The sequence below is a fragment of the Sinocyclocheilus rhinocerous genome, unplaced genomic scaffold (assembly GCF_001515625.1).
Source record: "Sinocyclocheilus rhinocerous isolate Xijiao unplaced genomic scaffold, SAMN03320098_v1.1 scaffold1981, whole genome shotgun sequence".
Classification (NCBI taxonomy): Eukaryota; Metazoa; Chordata; class Actinopteri; order Cypriniformes; family Cyprinidae; genus Sinocyclocheilus; species Sinocyclocheilus rhinocerous.
The window spans coordinates 133,383-139,452 of NW_015648571.1; positions in this window are offsets into that span (position 1 = coordinate 133,383).

Consider the following 6,070-nt stretch of genomic DNA (forward strand, 5'->3'; position numbering starts at 1 on the left):
TCAGCATATTAGAATGATTTCTGAAGGATCATGTGACTCTGAAGACTGGAGTAATGATGCTGAAAATTCAGCTTTGATCACAGGAATAAATTACATTTTAAAATATATTCAAATAGAAAGCAGTTATTTTAAATAGTAAACATATTTCACAGTATTACTGCTTTTGCTGTATTTTGTATCAAATAAATGCAGGCTTGGTGAGCAGAAGAGAATTCTTTAAAAAACATTAAAGATCTTACTGTTCAAAATCTTTTGACTGGTAGTGTATATTAAAATGTTTAATACTTCATTCAAATTAATTAAACACTTTTAAATAGACTGCAGCAATCATATTTTGCAGCACATTATTTTGTTTAGTTCAGAATCGTGATCTTTATTTGAGACAAAAAAAATCGTGATTCTCAATTTATCCAGAATCGTGCAGCTCTAGACTACACTATAACACGTTTTGTCAAATGAGCTAAAAATGTACTTAATGTGCTAATATCTAAATTAAGTAGTTTATTAAAGTAAAAATGTTATTTATGACTGAATCAGTTTGATTACATAGGTTACACTAATAAATATGGTCAAGTACGCATACTTCTTTAAGATTTCACTTAAGGAATGGTAAGAATAAATATAAACAACATTAATAAAATCAAAACTTTTGTGTGAGCTGCTCTGGTATGAGTGTACGATCCAGAACAGCACCACTAAAGAGAAACCTACAAACTACTGCAGTGTTTTTATAAAGTTAACCACAAACTTGACCCCTGAACAACCACGTGGGTGTTTTAATGAACTAAAACAGTTCATTACAGAGACTACTAGAGACTACTAGATCTGTCAGAATCTTAGAATATTGAATATTATGTAGCATGTGCTAAGAATGGCTGAAAAGTCTTTCAGGTACAGTTCACCCAAAAATGAAAGTTCTGTCAGGACCACTATCGTCAAAGATGATTGACAATTAGCATACAGTTTGGATTGGCGGTATGGTTCCGTTCTGGGCAAGAACTCCCTGCGCATCCATGCAGCCTAGCATGGATGAGAGCAGGGAGAGCAGCGATAACCCCCCCAGGGTAAACAGAACAGAACCAACATAAATGTATTGCAGATATCGTTAAAGAGATGTTGATGAGCCTCATGACTCTTTCAAGTTACTACTGTTCTCTTTTTAAGAATACTAAACAGCACTTAATTTAATTCACTGTTTTGTAATAGGCTGCCTTGTAAAGTATGGATTAGTCAACTATGAACCTAAACAGCTGTTGGGCAGCAATTTCTTTCAACTTGACCTATTTTATTATAATCCGCTTTTACTGTGTATTGCAGGGAAAGGAGTGTAAGTCGGAAAATTCAATCAAAAGCTCACTTAAAGCTTTATTTTCTTCTGAATAGGCAGTAATTGGAATCAATGCAGCAGCTATTTGGCTAAGTGAAGCATCACCGGACAACTCCCCTTAATCATCCGAACCAAAATAGAGATAGCAATTTGCAAAAGAAAGATGACACAAAACAGAGTCAAAACAATCTCCCAGCGGCCTATTTTCCTCTATCTGTAAATACAAATGCCTCAGCACAGCTGTACACTACTGTTTGCTATAAATCATAAACGAATCCCCTCGTGGTGATCCAGAGCTATTACTCGGGCCAAAAGGGGTCCTAGCAGGAAACACCCAAGTGAATCAGAGAAGCACTTCCCCATAGTTCGCCCAATTATTCTTTGCCTCAGGTGAGGTCCGCTGGATGTGAAGCAACAACAATCAACCAAAAAACAGGCTTATGCAACAGAGATCTTAAGTAAAGCTGGTGCTTAATAATATTGCATCATTGTGCACAGATAACTGCAAGATTAAAACTATTCTAAATAAGTATCTTTGTCTTCATTTTTTAGTAGAAATGTCTAAATGTGCTTAAAAAGTTACATTTACCTGAGAAAGAAAGCGGAGTACGATATTAAGTGTTATATTATGTTCTGTTTCACTTGTTTGCAGCACAGACTCACTAAATATAAGCAAGTTTGCTTCTCTGGTACATGTATCCTGCTGGTGGTGGATGAGGAGATACCCCCTGACAATGTAAAGCGCTTTGAGTGCCTAGAAAAGCGCTATATAAATGTAACAAATTATTATTATTATTATGTTGTAAGAATGCTGTTAATAAATAGTGCACTGTGAGTGTGGTATTGCTTTTAAATACAGTTCAACGAACAAGTGAATAAAAACCAAGGAGTGTCTAAAAGATCATCTTGTGTGTGGAGCTACTTTCATATACTTTCATATTCAGATTCAGACACGGGAATTGCTAGTTTAAAAAAAAAAGTGTACAAAACTTTGTGACTCTGTAACTAATTCAAAAACATATCGTTGGAATTAACAAAAATAAAGAGGGCAGCTTGATTGTGTTTTCAAAAACAATAACAGTTCAATATTCTGAAGGTCATATTGAGTAAATTACATTTTAGACTAAATGTTACCATTTATTTTATCTGTTTTTTGTTCCAACAATGAAAAGAGTTTCAAACAAAGTCACAGAGTTTTGAGGTTCAGAGTTTTGAATGAATTGGTTGAGTGAATTATTCAATAAAGAATTAATCAGCATTTTTCCACAAATAAGTTGAATGAATGATTCAAATCATTAAAACAGTCGCTGTGTCCCAATTAGCATACTATTCATCCTAAATAGCATTTAAATTAGAATTAGAGTGTCCCCCATGGTAGTATGTTGAAATGAGGGTCCCAAAGGTAGCCGGATGGGCTACTATTTCCACTGGAAATTTGAAGTGCAGATTCATGCACACTCTAATGGTTAATATTGCCCCAGAATCCATTGTGCTTTGGAGGATGATTTGGTTGAGAACTACAAACATGGTAGATGTGAGATAATTAAGTAGAGAGGTTAAGATTACGTGATTAATAATCCAAATCTCACCTGATGAAGAATATTTATTTCATCTGTATAAATATTCAGACACTTTTGGCCTTTCAGCTCCATTTTAGTGATAAAATGAAGCTGAAAGTTTAGTGATATTCCCCCATATAATGTGATTCAATAAGTCAAGTAATAATAAATAACAGAAATAAGTAAATGCAAAAACCCCAGAACAGATTTAGTTTTTTTTGCTAGTAAATTGACTGCTTGTCAACTGCATGTCAACATGAGCAGTGAATTCAGCCAGAGATCTGATCCAGCTATAAGATAAGAGATGCCTGTGGAGATGCCTGTCTAAATGTGTATGTGTCACGATCTGCCTACTGTGTTGGAGCGAGGAGACGCGGAGGCATAAGATAATTCACGAAGGAGTCTTTAATAAACCAAAAACGGGGTAACACACACGTAGGAAATAGAGTTGACGTATAACACCGAACACTGGACACAGGAAAACACTGGGCTTAAATAACTGGAGCCAACTGAGGGAATTAACGAGAAACACCTGAAATCAATGAACACAATCAAACACGGGAGAAACTGGGTCATGGGGAGCAAAACACAAGACAGGAATACAGGGCAGTCCAAGGGCATGACATTACCTCCCCCTCCCGGAAGGCGCGTCCACGCGCCTCATAACATCCAACAGGGAGGGGGAGTGGGTGCTCTGGAGGCCTCTAGGGACAGGCTTAACACGGGACGGAAGGCCTCTAGGGCGGTACCCGTTCCGGCACCCATGGCGGATCAGGTAGTTCAGGGAGCCATGGCGGAGCGGGTAGTTCAAGGGGCCATGGCGGAGCAGGCAGACTAGGGAGCCAAGGCGGAGCAGGCAGCTCGGGGAGCCATGGCGGAGCAGACAGTTCAGCGGGCCATGGTGGAGCGGCCTCCGTGGCCTTTGCCTCGGCACTCGGCTAATTTAATTTTAATTTATTATTATTATTAATATTATTTATTTATTTATTTTGAGAGAGAGAGAGGTGCATACACAGGGCTGACATGGACACTTCAAGGTTGTTATTACATAAGCTTATATGTAATGTACATCTGAACAGTCCCAAAGGTGTGGGTGATGCATCACTCATTGGCATTGGATGGCACGGTGCAACATGTCACTAGAGGCTCATTATTAGCAGAGGTTATGTCAGTTGCACAGCTCACACTCTGTTCTAAAAACCAAACTTCTCCAGAATCAGACAGAAATCACTTCCTTCAGTCCTGCAATTATATAAGCCACAGTGGTAATGAGACACAATTCACCACCATGAACAAATACCAGAAATTAGTATCTCACATCACTGTTCAAAGAACTAGGTTAGATTAGCATTAATTTCCAGGCCAGTTCATGGGTCAATAACAACTACTTTTTTGTCCTATCTATTAATTTATTTAAAGAGTACACAAAAAATTTCAATTCATACACAGTGATCTGAATACACCTATTCTATGATGAGCATGTTTTTAATTACTGAATTAAAATAAATTTTATATTTTTGGGGGATCACAAAGTTACAAAAGTGTCCTCCATTGGAAAACTTATTAGTTTGGTATAATCTCTTTTTTTAAATTGTGTGTGTGTGTGTGTGTGTTGGTCTGTGTGTGGGTGTGTTCAAAAGTTTGGTGTCAACAAGATTTTTTATGTTTTTTAAAAGAAGTCTGGTATGATCACCAAGGCTGAATAGAATAGAATAGAATAGATTAGAATAGAATAGAAAAAATAAAATAAAAATATTATTTCAACTTATAATAATGCTTGGATTCTAATATATATATAAAAAAAGAAATATAATTTATTACATTTGATGATAACATGGTGGTCACATGATCCTTCTAATATGCTGATTTGGAGCTCAAGAAACATTACTTATGAATGTCAGTGTTGACTCACTTTTTTTTTTGATGAACTGTACATGTCATTAAGGCTACTTTTAATTAATTGTAAGTATTAATTTTTACTGTATGAAAGACAAAGTTAGTTGTAAAATGTCATGTCGTGCGACACAAAAAGGTAATGATATTTATGAACTTTTTATATTTTTTTACTTTTTTATCTGGTCAATATGTCATTACTTTTTACTTGATTAAACCACATGACATTTTTAGAGTCATTAAATTGACACTTTTCTTCTTTTCACCAGCTAAGTCTGGCAGGAAGACCAGCACACAAGCATCCCATGCTTGCAATCAGCTTCAAAAGCACGATGCATAATGGTAACCAGCTCTTGTGTTTTGAATCCATTTTGTTGAGAACTTCCTGTGTGCATTTGAATGTGAATATATCATGTCCTGCCTCACACTTTGAGTGATCAGAGCGATCATCTGTATGCATACAAGTGTACGGCCCTTACCGAACATCTCCATCACCACCTCCGCAAGAAGACGCTTCTCTCTCCTGCGTGATGTCACTGGCTCAGGGTGACAGGCGGCTGCTCGTGTCATCCATCAGAGCCTCTGACAGCCTCGTCACTGGCTTGGCATAGCTGTTGTTTGTCAGGTCAGTGGGGCCGTCAGCAAGTCCACAGCCTTCAAGACAGCATAATACACCAGGGAGTGCATCTCAAACTAGGGCCTGCCTGCCTTCGCTCACTAAGGCCATCACATGCGCGGCTCACACACACTGAGGTATAATGAGACAGGGGAGACTGTGGGCTGGAAAGGGAGTTGAGAATTGTTAATCGCATCCCGCAAGGACACGACTTGTTTGACAGAGACAGATGCATGTCTATGGGCTAATGTGAGTGAATTGCAGACCACATAACAGTTCAACACAAGACACTGTGCATATGAAGCTACATACATTTGTAAGCGATTCATTTGCCAGCTGTATTCATGGGGCTAACCGCAACAAATTGGGTGGTTTTGTGGGAAAGATGTGGATCTCAAATGTGAGAATGAGATAAAAATACACACAATATTGACACAATATCAAAAGACATGTAAATAGCTCCACTAACAAGCACTGAGTATGTAGTAGAAGTCGTTGTTGGGGGTTTTACACAATTTAGTAGAGGGGGTTTGAGGCCCTGTTTACACTTGGTATTAAGATGAGTTTTGATCGATCGGATCACAAGTTGACAAGGGAGACACATTTCTGTTTACACCTGCTGTTTTAAACCGTCTCTTTTGTCCAGTTTCGACCACTTTCCTGATTTCTTTGAGG